The 16991-nt window shown below is 43.1% G+C and overlaps 1 long non-coding RNA gene across 2 annotated transcripts; it reads left to right on the plus strand.

Annotated features, from left to right (window-relative positions):
* The first annotated feature begins 1099 nt into the window (after nucleotides 1-1099).
* On the plus strand, nucleotides 1100-15065 carry LOC127691273 (uncharacterized). 2 transcript variants are annotated; one of them, XR_007979229.1, is made up of 5 exons: nucleotides 1100-1494; nucleotides 2994-3195; nucleotides 4337-4603; nucleotides 10468-11732; nucleotides 14331-15065. It is a non-coding gene; the product is annotated as an uncharacterized LOC127691273 (long non-coding RNA). The 2 variants fall into 2 exon arrangements; XR_007979228.1 differs by lacking the exons at nucleotides 10468-11732; nucleotides 14331-15065 and having other exon boundaries at nucleotides 1122-1494; nucleotides 4337-4969.
* The last annotated feature ends 1926 nt before the right edge of the window (nucleotides 15066-16991 follow it).

Here is a 16991-nt window from a genome sequence, read left to right on the forward strand (position 1 = left end):
CTGGTGGCTCTGTTTCACTGGTTAATTGTGACTAACATGCCCCTTGTTTCACTTGGGATAGTAAGCAGAGTGGTTTTCCATGACCCCCGTGGCCCTGAGACACACTGGCTTCCAGTTTTGTCCTCTTCCCTCATGCACTGTGCTGCTACAAGTTCTTTCCTTGCTGCTCTTTGACCAGATCCTCCAAATCCAGGACCTTTATGCTTGACGTTCTGTCTACCCAGAATGCTCCAGTCTGGATACCTTAACTCCTTCCTTCGGGTCCTTATGCCACCTTTGCAGGGATGCTCTCCCCAACCCCAGCTATATGACATCACTGCCTCCCTCCCTCCTCCTAGTTACTACTTTTCGTAGCACCTATTACCAGCAAAAACATTATCTAATTTTAAGTTCTTTTTTGTCTAGTATCTTTATATCTGTGCTCCTATTTAAGCTCAGTAAGCAAGGACTTTTGACATTGTTGCTGACCACTTGGCAGTTTCTTAGGATTACTGCTAACTGACTAGTCTGGGATCGTCTCTTCCCAGCCTCCTGCTTCTCTGAAAACCAAGAGATGCCTAGGTGCAGCCACCGAGGCAGATCCGGCCCTCTTCCACCTGAGCCCACAGGAGCACAGCATCCGGTTGGGCAGGATGATAATGCACACAATCCACCAGCTGACCCTTCATCCTGCCTTCCGCGTGTTTACTTCTTAATCACAGACCACTCTTAATGCCAAGCAGACTGAGCAGACCAGGGAAGCCATAGCTGTGCTGGCAGTGAGGACCACTCTGTAGAGCCTTACTCCAAAGCTCAGAGAATGAGAGTGGAGGTGTATTCACGCTCTGGGGATGCATCTGCCCTGTCTACAAATGTGAGAAACCAGAATTAGCTCAGGACACAGATCTGGTTGCAGGGTAGCTCATACAGGCATTTCCCCACAAATGTCTAGCTATTATTACCTGTTTATCACCTTCCTGGGCTGCTCCTGTGCAGTGTATTTTCACCATAGTGAGCTAGCCTATAGTGCTTTCAAGGGGTTCTAAGACTTTGAATTAGGAAGCCGGCCCTGGTGGGAGGAAGCTAGGTCACTGGGCGTGTGTTCTTGCCTGGGGTTTGGGCCTTCAGTCTCCTCCTCTTCATCTCTGCTCTCTGGCCACCACAAGATGAATCCTGCAGTCCTTGCTCAGGTCACGTGTTGCCTCACCGCAGGCTCCAAAGCAACAGAAACAACCGACCACGAGCTGAAACCACCAGCAGTGCAGATCAAAATAAACCTGCCTCTTCGTGAGCTGGTTCACCTCAGGCATCCTTACCGCCACGAAAAGCTGGCCTTTCGCTGCTTCAGTGAACTAGTTAAGAGCCTACGGAGAGCGCAAGGCGAGCTCAGAAAGCATGCAAATAAAGAAGTAGATCTGCAGAGATGTATTCGCAAATAGAAGCAAAACTGGCCAAAGTCAACAGAGATATGATCAGCTCAGTTCTATCATCTGAATAACAAGAACTATTTACATGGTATGTGTTTTTAATTTGTAACTCTTCTAGACCTTGTTGTATTTAAAGCAGCTCAATGAACCAGAGACAGGCAGATGGATCTCTGTGAGTTCAAGGCCAGCCTGGTTTACAAAGCAAGTTCCTGGACAGCCAGGGCTATTATGTACAGGAAAACCCTGTCTGGAGGATGGGGATGAGAAACAGCTCAGAGATGAGGAAAGACACAAAGAACCCAGAAAATTTCAACAGACAAGAAACAAAGTCATTTTTTTCTATCTCAATATCTTTCATAATTTGTTCTGGAAAAGCTATTTAATTTTACTATATTTAATTTTGCAGAGAATACTTTTATGTGTAGAAAATAGTTTTCCACTTAGAGTACTAATTGTCTTTCAACTATTTTTTTATTTGTTGCATAGTTACAGGAAAATGTGAAGATTATAGAACAGCTTCCCACAGTTTAATATACATGGGAATCACCTGAAAATCTTTTTTTGTAGGTTTATTTATTTATTGTATGTATCTGAGTACACTGTTGCTGTCCTCAGACACACCAAAAGAGGGGGTCAGATCCTCTTACAGATGGTTGTGAGCCACCATGTAGTTGCTGGGAATTGAATTCAGGGCTTCTGGAAGAGCAGTCAGTGCTCTGAACAGTTGAGCCATCTCTCCAGCCCCTCACCTTGATCAAAGTCTTGATCAAAGGTCAGGTCCTAAGTACAGTGTAGGGTCCTGTACCCACTACAATGGGTAAGTCCCAGGCGATGTTCCTGAAGGTGGTCTACAGACCATACCACCACACTTTAAATAGTAAGTACATAGCCAGCACTAGAACAGGCAGATGATGATGATGATGATGAATCCTGTTGTGATAGAAGTTCGGGGCAGCTGACACTATCAAATGAGGTAAGCAGAGAGGTTGGAAGAATGTAGTGCCAGGATCAAAGCCTGTCATCATTTTCCCACAGCAGAAAGTAGCTAAGGAAGCCCTCACAGCAAGCTACTTCATCCTCTAGAGTAGGAAGGATAAGGCAGGACCCTGGTGGAGATACCATTTCTATCTCCAAGACCCTTGGCGATTTGTTATTGTTGTCAATTGTTGTTGTTGCTCAAGAACTTCCATGTTATAATCTCCCTAGAGCACAGAGTCTCTGCCTTCCTGTTGGATGAGCTTTTTCTATGGCATTTGCCCTGAATCATTGAGGCCGAGAGCAGGCTTCTTGTGTCCATCAATTCTATGAATACAAATGAAAAAGAAAAAAAATCCTAGGCAAGCTGGGCACGGTGGCACACATCTGTAATTCCAGAGGCAAGTGGAAGAGTCTTTATGAGTTCAAAGCCAGCCTGATCTAAGATATTCTAGGCCAGCCAGGACTGCTTAGTGAGACTGTCTCAAACAAACAAACAAACAAACAAATCAACCAACCAACAAAAAACATATATCTCTGAAATTTAGGCCTAATGTCACTCTTTCCCATTATGTATATATGAACATTTAAGAGTCTACGGTCTTTCTTCAGGTAATTCTCCTCCACTTATCCATGGGCGGATGATGAAGACACCATCTTTTACAGAACTCTGGGATAGCTCCGTAGGACACATCATAGACCATTCCTGAGGTCAACAGCCAGAAGTCACAAACAACCAAACCAATGGGCTTTGCAAATAGGTGTCTACTGGGAATTGCCAAACTTTAGAAGACCCTGACATATTAGGCACTGGGTGAGTGGGGAGCTGGACCAGATAAAACAAGAAACTGATTATATGAACACAAATTTTAGAAAGACTCTAAGAAGGTATGATTCAAACACCATAAAATGTACCCATCTCGTGTATGATTGGACGGGTTTCAGCAAACTCACAGAGTCCTGATTCAGCCCGTGGCCTAACATCTGCTGGTTCTCAAGCTGCCACTCGGTACCAAGCTTCCACTTTGCCTTTTCAGGAAACTCATATAAACGGAACCCCACACTGTGTGGCCTTTTGTTGGGCTTTCGTCATTTTGTACAGTGCGTGGGATCTCATTCACGTTGGTGTGCTTTTATAATCCATTCTTGTTCCTGCTGAGTTCGATGACAAAGCATGACTCCATCACTTTCTCCACCCACTCATCTGATGATTGACAGGTGGAACACTGTCATTCACAACTCATACACAATTCATGCACAATGCATTCATACACAATGCACTCATATTCAATTCTTTGTTGGATGTGCATTTTAATTTCTCTTGACTTTATATATAAAATGAGAATCACTGGACTCTACAGTAAATGTATTCCTAATTTTTTTTTTTGATACTGTCTCACCATGTAGCCTTTGGTGGTCTAGAACTTATTATATGTAGACCAGGCTGGCCCCAAATTCATAGAGATCAGCCTGTTTCTGTCTCTGCCTCCCAAGTACTGGGATTAAAGATGTGTACATCATTGCCCAGTTTAAAATTTTTAGTAGCTTTCCAAAGAGAGTGAACCTTGTTTAAACACATGCCAGCCATTTCTGAGGCCTCCTTTGGTCAGATTCTCTCCAACACTTGGTGTTTCTGGTTTCTTCTTTTATGAAGGGACATATACTATTATCTCACTATAGTTTATGTGGATTTCCCTGATTAATGAATCTTCTTCCAAGCTTTGTTTTCAATTTGCTTTCATGAATCTTCTGGTGATGTATCTATTTCAACATACATCATGCATTTAAAGTCATGTTTAAGAAACTATTGCCTAACTCAAGTTCACAAAGATTTTCCTCCTATGAAGTTTTCCTAAAAGCCCCCTGATCTAGTTCACTTTCTGTTGTTATGATAAAATATCACGATCAAAAGGAAGCTGGGTAAGGTTAATTTTGTTTATATTTCCACATTACAGTTCATCATTAAGGGAACCAAGTCAGGAATTCAAGGCAGAAACCTGAAGGTAGGATCTGAAGAAGCAGAGACCATGGAGGAGTGATGTCCACTGGCTTGCTTCCAGAGACTTCTGTTGTACAACCCCAGATGACCCCTGCAGGAGTTACATCACCCACAGTAGGCTGGGTCCTCCTCCATCAGTCAGCAATCAAGAAAATTCCCCGAGGACACGCCCATAGACTGCTCTGAAGGAGGCAACTCCTCTAAGGAGGCTCTTTGATCCCAGGTGTGTCTAGTTTGTGGCCAACTGACTAAACAATGTAGCAGCTTTATGATTTGATCTCGCAGACAGATCTGTGATATATCGTAGGTTCATTTGTGCGGATAATACACATGATAAATCTAGGTGAATGAAAAGAAATATAAAAGGAAAACCAGACTGCTTCTAGGTATGGTCGAGGAGAAGGTTTATTGTAGATGTGAGAGAGAGCACAGACAGAAGCAGAGACATCTGGGAGAATCCAGAATGAACAGGACCCTGTTTGGGGCCATGTGAGGAGAAGAGAAAGGGGAGAGGGAGGAGCCAAGACACCTTGAAAATAAAGCGTAGACAAAAACTGCCAGGTAATCAAAATGGCTGGGTGATATAGAGAAGGGCTGGGGGGGGGGGTTGGCTAGCGCCCAGTCCCTGGGCTGGAGAAGTTTAGGGTAGGGGGCGGATCTGTCAGCCATATCTTGTAACAGGTAGGGACTGAGGGATGCTGGGAGAAACTGGAGGGCAAGTCTGCCTTGATATGTTAAAAAGACAACTCAGCCCTTAGTCCTGGGTTTGAAACCTAATATCAAATATGTCATTCTTGTTGTTATTATAGAAGTAGATATTCATTTTTTTCCAGAATATCTTCCTCCACTGCATCCATTTCAAAATTAAGTGACCACAAATGTAGCAGTTGTTTTTAGATGCTAGTCTTTGCCATTGATTTATACACCACAGGTGTATAAAACCATTTGCCAAAACCACAGGTATTTGATTGCTGTAAAGCTCCAAAACTGAGTAGTAATGTACACCCTCTAACTTTGTTGTTCTTTTTTGAAACTATCTTGGCCATTTTCACGACTTCAGTTTTTCATAGTGGGATGAAAATAGGAAAAGAGTGTTCATTTCTTTTCCACTATAACTTTTATCTTACAGAAACAATTTAGAATTTCTTCTATGTCACTATTTTTTAAATTCTGAGAGGTCAGAATTCAGTTCGTTTCTAAACAAAAAGAGTCTTCAACAGTCTCAAGTGTATAAAATTTGCCTTAGAGAGCATCAGGCTCTAAAAGAGGTGTGTTCTCCTTCCCGCCCACACCCCAGCCGCCATTTCCACCAGAACTTAGACTTCAGAACAACAGAGATGCAAATCCAGCGACTATCAATAACCAAGCCTGTGATCCCAGGCAAATTGCTAACCTCCGTGAGCTTCATTTCTATACTGTACAGCGGGAGGTAGCACTCGCCCTACAACGTGGTTGGAACCATCAACTGTGATGTGACAGGGACACTAGTGCATTTGTCCTAACAATTGATGAAGGAATGAAGGAATAAATACAGGGAAGAGTTGGTAGTTATTCAAACTAAATGACAGAATGAACTAATGATACTCTGAGGCTATGTGGGAGCAAAGAGTCCATCTCCAGACTCCCATAGGCATTTCTTGTAAGAAAGCCATATTCTAGATGCAGCTGACCTCCAGCCAAGGATGGGAAGGATATTCAGCATCCCTCTCTCGGGAGTCCTGGTTAAAACTCTAGGGTTTAGAGATTGCTTTTCTTTTTCCTGGGTTCTATCTAATGCCGTTCCAGTTTAGTCTTCTGGTAAAGAAACCATTCAGCCAACAAAAACACTGAATGATCAATTAATTTGAATTTTGGGTAAACAAAGAACAATTTTTAGTATAAGTATAAGTGAAATAGTTGGGACATACTTATATTAAAACATTACACCAAATATCACGTAGGATATAGTTATACTAAATGTCAATAATTAAAATTTAACTGTCTGTATTATATTTTATTTACATTTGTTTTGGAGAATGCTGCATGTTATAAACATAAGTAAAACAAGTAATAAACATAGCAAAGGAATCCATCAATAGTCTGGCAATGTATTTTCAGTCTTTTATACTATTATTAATTATATTGCATATAATATATAAAACCTTTCCTGTAATAATGTAATTATTGATTGAGCTGAAACAAGGCAAGACAAATGGATATTCATGGAGCACATAATTGTCAATCATTATTTGGGTCTCTATTATTGATCTAAACATGTCCAGTATGTAAGAAATCACACCAGGCAGTGGTGGCACACGCCTTTAATCCCAGCACTTGGGAGGCAGAGGCAGGCGGATTTCTGAGTTCGAGGCCAGCCTGGTCTACATAGTGAGTTCCAGGACAGCCAGGGCTACACAGAGAAACCCTGTCTCAAAAAAACAAAAACAAAAACAAAAAAATCACGTAGTGGTGGACAATAATAAATTCAATTAAGTATGCTATTTTGCCATCTATCAACTCAGAGAGAACTGTCCCTTATTATGCATTTCCCCACTTGTGGCTGTTCCTCCCGAGGGGCACATTTTAGGTTCCAGCTCTTAGTCCCTTTGCTGAACATTTTGTGGCTACACTTGTGGGCTGAGTCTCTCCACTGATCTGGACCTAGCGTCATGCATGCTCCTCCCGAGCAGTCAGAATAACCCAGGTGAGGAAAGAGAGCAGCCACGGTGCCCTAGATCCGTGAATGCAGGGAGAAGGTAAGCGCTGGCAGGGGGTGCCTGGCCTGGATACAAGGAAATGTGGTTCTCAAGGTCCTGCAGAAGAAGCAATGGGGAGGTGGTGGGAAGAGGGTGTCAGATTCCTAGGGCTGGAGTTACTGGCAGTGTGAGGGGGAACAGAGCCAACCAAGTCCTCAGGTGCACAGCAAAGGCTTTCCTTAGTCTGTGATCTTCCCAGGGACAGAGTTAGGGGGCACACGGGGGAGGCTATACTGCAAATGAACATCATGGGACTGGTGGCTGAGACACAACCTAAGGCCAGGCCAGGGAAGGCAAGTGAACCTGCACTGGAAAATGACAAGAAATCGCTAAAACTAGACACAGCACTCCTTGGAAGAGCAGACTCTGGAGTGCTAAAGGCCAAAGGTTTGCTTTAAAGAACTGACTAGCCGGAGCATAGTTCTGCGTTACTAGATGACAGCAAATCCACCAAGAGACCCTCAACTGTCTGTTGCTGCTGGAGCATTCGGCAATCAATATTCCTTCCTTCGGGGTGTCCTTTGCCTCTAATCTACAGGATGCCAGGCCTCACCCTGCAGCCAGAGTTCTCCTAGCCCTGCCCTGCTCTGTCCCACATTCCTACCTCCCCAGGTTCCTCTGCAGAGCCCTACCCATCCCCACTGTCCATCTAACAGTTCAGTCGCAGGCAAAGGACTGGCGGGTGATCCTGTGCCGTTGTGCATGGAGACATTAATCCTTCTGCCTGTATCCCCTCCCATTCCCTTCCGGCTTCTGATGGAACAGTACAAACCTTCAAGAAAGCAAAAAGCAATAGACACAAAGCGCTAGGAGGAATGCAGGAAAAGAGGCCCCCTTATACACCACGGACTACAGAAATCAGTATGGAGCTTCCTCAGAAAACTAAAAGTAAGTTGTCTAACCTAGCTTCCCCAATCCTACGCACACACCTGGAGGAATCTAAGTCAACATAATACAGAGAAAATTGCACATTCATGTTTTCTGCAGCATGAGTCACAACAGCCAAGCTATGAATCCAGCCAGTAGATGCACAGATAAAGAAAATGTGGTAACTATATACAAATGGAGTTTTATTCGATTGTAAAGAAGAATATAATTTTGTGTTGTAGTAGATTGACTCAGAGAATGAAACCCTTGGCAGAAAAAATATAGATGGGACTAGAGGTCATCATGCTAAGAAAAAAGCTAGACTTAAAAAGATAACACATTATGATGAAGAAGATGAAGATGATAATGATGATGAAAATGGGGGGGGGGAAGGAAAAGGATGATAAAAAAGAAAATAAAGAAAAATTCAGCCAGGCAGTGGTGGTACACGTCTTTAATCCCAGCACTGGGGAGGCAGAGGCAGGCGGATTTCTGAGTTCGAGGCCAGCTTGGTCTACAGAGTGAGCAGGGCTACACAGAGAAAGCCTGTCTCAAAAAACCAAAAAGAAAAAAAGAAAAATTCATCACAGTACCATTTTAGGATTCAGGGACTATTTCATTTTTTATTCCTTGTATCTGTTATTGTGCCTAGCAAAGGCTTGTCACTCAAAAATGTGTCTTGTCTGAATTGGACTTAATCTCATTTGAGTTTTTTTCCAACACCAATCAGAAATCAATGTATTATATTACATATTATGTAACTTAAATTATTAGTATTATGTAACTAAAAACAAAGTCTCAAAAGAAGTTTCTAGGTCCAGACTATTCTGGCTCCTAAGACCACACAAAAGACTACTATATTGCAAACATTAATTTAAACAGCTTTTTAAAAAAAAATGGTTTCACCAGATATGAATTCTGCTTAAATAATAAAAGTTGTCTTCCCCTTTGAAGCTATTAAGCAATAAGCATGCACTTTAGAGTATGCCTTAGCCAATAAGAACTGTTTCTGAATCTTCCCTTTGCATAAAGTTGAGTCGGTATCATTAGTTGGGAAATAATTACACAGTACATAGCACACAACCCACAAGAGTCTCTGCTCTGTTTTGATTTTTAAATCAACCCTTTTACAGGAAGCTGGTTTTCACCCAGGTAACTGTTGCAAAATATTTACCCAGGTAAGAAAAGCATTAGTCAGCCAATCAGAAGCCCTTCTGTGGTGAGAGACTCCATCCACCTCATTACCGTTTACTACACTGGGCGTCTAATTACCTTCAGGATGGAACACATCCTGTTTCCACTTGCTCAAACTCTCTGACTTGCCCTGTGGCTTTCCAGGGCTGGCTGAGAAGTCTAGGGTGACCGGTAAACTGCAGACTCAAATCTTACTACCAGGAGATTAGAGACATCCATCACTTGGGGGAGGATGGTTCATCCTTCAGAAAATAAACACTAGGGTGAGCAGGAACCTTGTCACCAGGAAAGGAGGTGGCCCCAGCCTTGGTTTTCTAGCCTGTGCCCTGAGGCTCACACCTGCACGCCCTTCTCTCCAGGAGAACACTGCCAACCACAAACAGCAGACCACTTATACCATTGACATCTCTGATAAGCTAATTTTCCATCCATTGTTACAGCCTAATGAGCAGAAAATGGGCTTGGTGTACTAAGTAGCTGGTTTTCAGGACCAGTTCTGCCTCTTTGTAGCGAGTTACTTGACCCTGGGCAAGTTACTCAATAAGCTGGTGTTGTTTGTAACAGAGAACAATGTTGTGTGGCTGAAACCAGACAGTGAGGTCCAGCAGAGCACAGCTGTCTGGTACAAAACCAAAAGCGAGCTTTCTTCCCTCTTTTCCTCCCTCTGTCCCAGAATGCGCTAGATTATTGGTTCTCCACCTGTAGCTTGTGATCCTTTTGGCAAAACCTCTACCTCCAAAAAATATTTACATTATTAGTCATAACAGTAGCAAAATTACAGTTATGAGGTAGCAACAAAAACATTCTTTTGTGGTTGGGCGACACCACAACATGAGGGTCCCAGTGTTAGCAAAGCCAAGAACAGCTGTTCTAAATATAGACAGTACAAATCCACCCAGCTCACCATCAAGAAGGAGCCATCTACAAATCCGGATTTCTGCAAGGTCTAAGATGAGAAGATATTTATTTTTATTTTCAGTGTGTTTTGAAAGGGTTTTATATAGCTTCAGCTGGCATTGAATATACTACGTAGCAAAGAATGCCCTTGAGCTCCTGATTCTCCAGTCTTCACCTCCCAAGTGCTAGAATCACAGGTGTGCCCATCTACTCAAATGGTGTTATCAGACATGCTCAGTGACTATGCGCAGGGGCTATGAAATAAAAGAACATGCCATTGGCCATTGAGATGGAGCTTTGTGGATTATCGTCAATACTTGAGTTCCTGGCCCAATGTTCCTGAATCCTAAGGTGTTTGTGTTTCTTTGTTTCTTTGTTGTTTGTTAAATTACAGGAAAGCAAGGCATTCGTTTGAAAGTTTCCAGTTAAGCAAAAGTTCAAAACATGTTTTACAAGTCGAAAAGACACATTATCAAACTTAAGAGATGGCTCAGTGGACAAAGGCACTTGCTGCCGAGTCTGACGGTGTGCCTTTGATTCATCAACCCATTTGCTTGGAGCACCTACTCCCACAAGCTGTCCACCTGCGTGTGTGCTTTGTCACGTACTCAACAAGCTGCGAGCACGTAGAAGAGAACACTGAAGTAAACAGATGCAATTTCAAGAAAACATACTTCAGTTTGCAAGCTCCGTGCAAGGTAAAAATTCAAGAGTACCACACATGTTGCCCAGTAGGGCGAATCTGAAAATGAGTGCACATCCCCTGACCCCTGTGTCGTTTCCCAAGCCCGGTAAGCCCACACACAAGCCAGATAGGGATGACCACGGACAGCCCACATGTGAGGAGCTCTTGCAGGGTGGCTGGGTTACCTCACTAATCCCCAGGAGCCTGCAGCACAGGTGTTATTATGATTGCTATCGCCCAGGTGAGAGCACCTTCCCGAGATCAGCTCTCTGTTAAGAGGTAGAGTTGACATCAGCTCTCTTGTTTTCCAGATACGGGTCTCTCTGAACCAGGCAACACATAGCTGGGAAAACAGTGAGTAGCCCAGGGAGTAACTGAGTGGTGTAGTTTAAGCTGACTTTGAGTTTTCTGTGTAGCTCAGGATGACCTGGAATTCCTGACGCTCTCGCCTCCACCTCCCAAAGGCTGGAACTCTAGGCACCCCTGTCTGACTCAGAGAATGTAATGTGTGTATGAAAGCTATGAACTGAGAGATTAAGCTCTGCGAAGAAGGACCACTGAGAGTATTACCAACACAGAGACAGCTGACCTTAATGCCTAAGTTCTTTTAAGAAACAAGAACTCAAGGCCTTCATTCAAGAGTCTTCATCAACGTGGGTTCTCGGCATGGGTCCCTAGACCTAAAGTATTGCTTCTGTCTGGAGCAGTGCATTTTCTACCGACCACCTTTAGCTGAAGGCACTTTGGGCTGGGCAACCTCGCGCACACAAGTGGCTTCCAAACTGCTCAGCCAATAAACAGAGAGAAGCCTACACTTAGGGAAATTGGGGTCAATATTTGTTATGATCATACAGTCCTGCAGACTAACAGGATGTGGGCACAAAGGCAGTCAACAGAGTATGACACACCTCCCACATGCACTGGGGGGCCACACCCTGGCCTGCCCACCACCACTGTCTGCTTGGAACACTGGGGTGAGGATGGAGGGTGGGTGGCACCTCTGACTCCCTCAAGGCTCGGGCTTGTAGTGCTGGAGGCATAGCCAACGTCCTGACGAGGCTAGCACACACTGGCAATAAACCATCAACAGCGAACTAAAACAACAAACACTGTCCGGAACGCTTGTCTGCCCCCCCCCCACGCCCACTTTTGTTGAGTGGTCTTGGCAGAGCTCTGCCTGGGCAAACTGGCCTGGTGTAATTATGGGGCCAGTTCTACTATGGAAGTCAAGGGTAACTCATGATTGAAAATGGAAGGCAGTCAGTTGGTCTGTCAGGTTGTAGAACTTGTCAAGCCAAATTTTAACTTTTCATTAGTAAAAGGAAGATTTAAACTTCTTCATGGGCCAATATAGACTAAAATACAACATGGCATAGTAGTCTTTGGATTCAGACAAATCCAGACTTTAATTCTAGAGGCTTTAAAAATATTTTTGAATCAGTTGGCTTACCTGTATCCTACACACTTATCCATGAGCTACAGAAAAGAGGCTTCCCTGGAGACTAAGTGAGTGGACAGGGTTCTCTTTAATTCCTCAGGCACAAGGAACACTGATAAACATCCTATATTTAAAACATTTGAGATCAGGACCAACTGACATCAACTTATAAAATTCTAATTGGTGGGTTTTTCCATATTTCTTACAGTGAACAACACAAGCCCTTGTCTCCATAGCTGAAGGAATCTGACCTTTCTATTTCAAATAATAGTTATGAATAAAGCAGATAAATCAACAATGTTATTAATACCCTAATTTATATTGCCAGCCCAAGAAATATGCTCATGAGAATTAACTTCTTTCTTATAGCTTACTTTAGTGTCTATGTCAGTGGTGCTCAACCTTCCTAAGGTTCTAGCCCTTTAATACAGTGCTTCATCTTTTGGTGACTCCCCCCCAACCAGAAAATTATCTTCATTACTACTTCATAACCGTAACTTTGCTACTGTATAAATCATAATGTAAATATCTGATATGCAGGATATTTGATATATAATCCCTGTGAAAGGGCTGTTTGACTTCCCCTGCTTTGGGGTGTTAGCAAAGGGGTGGTGACTCACAAGTTGAGAACCCTGCACCAGTGTGGTGCAGAGTCTGACGACCTGAGTTCGACCCTTGGAACCCACGTGTTGGAAGGAGGCAACTAACTCCTGCAGATTGTTCCCGGACCTCTGCAAATATGCCATGGCACATGCACACACACATTCACAGGGATGTGCACACCTACACACGAGGAGGAGGGGGAAGAGGAGGAAGGACAGAGAGAGGAAGGAGAAACAGAAGGAGGAAGGAGGAAGTCATAGGAGACATTTTAAGAACACACATGTTTTACGTTTTCCAAAGATCGTCCATGTATTTTATTCAATTCTACCACTGCTTTGTGAATCATAAAAAAAAAAATTCTCATTTTACACTCCCAAGTGAAATACAAAATGAGTGACTTGTTAAATCGACAATAGCTAAGTGAAAATCAGAAGAATGTAGATGTTTAAATTCCTATCTTAAGTACCTTTTCCATCTATTCTGGAAGTAACCAATATGAGCCCACTTACACCTTTGTTCTGAGCTCTGTAGATTTGCACACCAAATGTACTCTTAGGCATCTGACCAACTTGATTCCTAACCAACAGCCTTGAATTCTTCTTTTTCTGCCATTCCAATTTATGAGCCCCTAGGACTGTTAAGGAAAAGAAACGTGGCAATCCATTGTGACAGCAAAAGCCAATGCATTCACATTTGTTGGATCTCAGCCTGGCAATTTGCCTGTGTCTTCTGGCATATTCTGATGAAATTACCATTCAACTTACAATATCTGTCCTCACAGCCCTGAGTGAATTCCCCTGCCCCATTAATCTGTATTTTCATCTAGCCAAGATGTCAGCTTGATATCTTATTTTCCATTCTGCCTAACTCACTAGTAACACAATCTGTGAAACAACACATCAAAATGGAAATTGCCTCTAGAATATGTAGTTGTAAACATGTGTCAAGTGGTTCATGCGGCAGCCTTTAGAAAATACAGTTCAGATAGAACTAGGAGATTTAGCACCAAAGATTGATCTGTGTTTTTATTTTCAAACCAAGAAAATGATATTTCCAGAACTCTGAGTTTAAAGGGGTGACATTGATATTTAAGCAGGCCTTTCAGACCACATACCCATTATCTTTACATGTAGAGAATGACAGGAGATTAATTTATATTCTGTGAAGCCTTCACCCAAAGCATTTAATTAATAACAATTACTGGTTTTTATTGAATGCCTATAGTGCACCCAGAGTTTTATACACTACTCTAGGAGACTCAGAACTACTACACTGGTTTTATATGTGACTGAAATTGAGGTTTGGAGAACTTAATAAACTCGTTTAGAACACACAGTGAGAGGAAATTCTGGATTTGAACTAAATCTCTATGCCCTTGACTACTCAGTTTAATTTGCCCTATACTTTTAATCTTTAATAACGGAGTTAAAAATTTAGGAATGTGGAATGCAGAGTGTTGAGGGGCTCCTGGAATAATTCTATTTTTGGTGTGTTGAATTACACTGATACTCTTTTCCCTTATTCTCCTCAGCCCTGGATGACCTGGTGACCGACAGTAAATACAATATCTACTTCTCATGGAACTCACATCCTAGACCAATACTTACTAAACAGCCACATAAGCGAAATGAAACTGATTCTAGCATCCTCTGCCATCGTGAATGCTAAGATGGAAACATGATAGGCATTCAGAGGTCCTGATAGTTATGGTAAAGGTGTCATAGCAGAAAATAAGAGATTCACGGCCTATGGAACACTTGCTTTTACACTTTAGTATACTAGTTTGCTTTCTGACCCCGGGATAAACATCACAACAAAAAAGCAACTTGGTCAAGAATGATGGAGAGAATATTAACCTGAAGGCTAAGAACTAACATGGTCAAATATTCATGTCACTCAAGTGGCAGGAAAGGCTTTCCCTGCAGTGGAAGCCCTCTGTAAACTTTGTATATGTATAAAATTTGTAAACCCTAATGGCAGCAAAATAGCCAGGGCCCCCTTGAGGAGCTCCTGCATCCAGGACCCTCTCTGAGACCTCCCTAACTGCTGTAACTGTCACAAAGGTCATCTCCAGAACCCTCCCCAGTTTATGCTAATTTTAAGTGAAAAGTTCAAACAAAAGCCACCAATCCCTGAAGAGGAAAACCCACCAATCCCTGAGCTCCCTAAGCTCAGGACTTGAAATCCCACCAATCCTCACCCTGAAAATCTCCACCCTAGAAAGTCACCCACAGGAACCCCCAAATAAACACTGTACTTTGTCCGATTCCTTACTGCTGTCTGTGCACTCCTGGGAGCTGAGGCAGCCACACTTGGATTCCTTCCTCCTCTCCCTGGCCTCGCCAATAAGTCTTTTTTATGAGATTTGCTATCTGGTGTGACTCATCGGAAGAAGACAAGAAGCGATGAAGAAAAGAGGATGGGAAAGGGAAGAAGAGGGGCTGAGGCTCCTGCCTTCCTCAGCTAGCTGGGGATGCCTTCCTCTGGGAGCTGCAACGCCTCTGCTGAGGAGGCTTCCTCTCAGAGCTATGTAGTTCCTGGTCTCCATGTCTCAGTATACCTTTCCTTAGGACACTGCCATGCCTCAGAGTTGTGTGGTTCCTGGATGTCTAGTTCCAGGACACCGTCTCATCTGAGCAGAAAGGCCAATACATTGACATGTAGCAGTAGAGCTGGAAAGCTGTGGTGCTCTGGATTCCAATAGTGACTTCCATTTTAGACCTGGAAACATAAGTGATGCTAAAATGTTTAAGTGGGATATATATATATATATGTATATATATATATATATATATATATATATTTGTTATATATAATTGTTATTATATATTTGTCATATTTTATATATATATATATATATATATATATATATATACACAATAGCAATTTATGATTAAGTCATTTAGCCCTCTGTGTTCCCACATTTATTAGTTGTTGATAAGCCTATAAGATAGGTCTTGTCAACACTGCCAGAGCACCAGAGGCCTAGTCAACATAATAATGCTGAGCCAGAATTCAAACCCTTTCTATCCGCAGTTGTGGACTGTAGCTCAGTAAGCATCTCCTCTTACTGCTCACAGCCACCCTTCAGAGGAGGCACTGCTGATGGTCCACAGATGAGAACACAATGCCTTCCTAAGTCATGGAGTTCTAAAACAAGCACTCATGACTCTGGGTCCCAATGGAGTCTTCTTTCCACCCTTCTGCAGCTGCCCCTCAAAGCCCAAGGGTTCTTCTTTGAGAAGCCGAGGGGGACAGGGGGAATTCCCAGAGGTGCGGAGAAGAAAGGAGACCAGGATGGGGGAGTGAAAGGGAGGGGATGGGGGGGGGCAGAAAACTGTAACCAGATGTTCTTTCTGGTAAGAAGCCCCTGGAATTAAGGCTGATAGCCTGCTCTGGTTGCCATAGCAGGGCTTGGGTAAGGGAAAGGCTGAACAGAAGGTTCTCGTCCGTAAGGAGCATGTTGGGGAACAAGTTAGGCCTTATCGAGAGAGAACAATGTTCCAATCACTGTACAGTGTCTGTTGGATGCTTGACTCAGAAAAAAGGAGTGGCAGAATTTTCAGGGAAGCCAAACAATGACTTGTTGAGTTGTCTAAAAAGACTTCATAGAGCAGGCAGGGGTGGTCTTTAATCCCAGCACTTGGGAATCAGAGGCAGGCAGATCCCTGTGAGGAGAAGGGTAGCTTGGTCTACAAAGCTAGTTTCAGGACAGCCAAGGCTACACAAAGAAGCCCTATCTCAAAAACACACAAAAACAGCAACAACAACAACAACAAAAAAACCCCCAAGGACAACTGCAACAACAGCCTCAAGATGGGAGACACATTTACTTTTCTTACCTCTGTCTAAGCAAAAATGAAGATAATGATGAATTCCCTGACCACAACACAGAGATGCCCAGAGGAACACACACTGAAGTCAGGCAGCCGGTCCACGCCCTTCAGGAACTCACCTCCTTTTAGAATCTGCACTTCTGGGCTCTAGGAAGTAGCAACCATGTAACTTCTCAAGAAGTAACTCTCAGTAGTGACACATTTTCCTCAAGTGGCTTCCTTAACCACTATAAAGTATTCACAAAAGGTGGGGCCCTTAGCTTGTGAAGGAGTATAAATGAAGGGGAGTCGGTGAAGGAGTCAGTCAGTGAACACGGACATGGTATAGAATAGAGTTTATTCAGAATAGGGGATGG

The sequence above is a fragment of the Apodemus sylvaticus genome, chromosome 8, assembly GCF_947179515.1.
Source record: "Apodemus sylvaticus chromosome 8, mApoSyl1.1, whole genome shotgun sequence".
NCBI classification, from domain to species: domain Eukaryota; kingdom Metazoa; phylum Chordata; class Mammalia; order Rodentia; family Muridae; genus Apodemus; species Apodemus sylvaticus.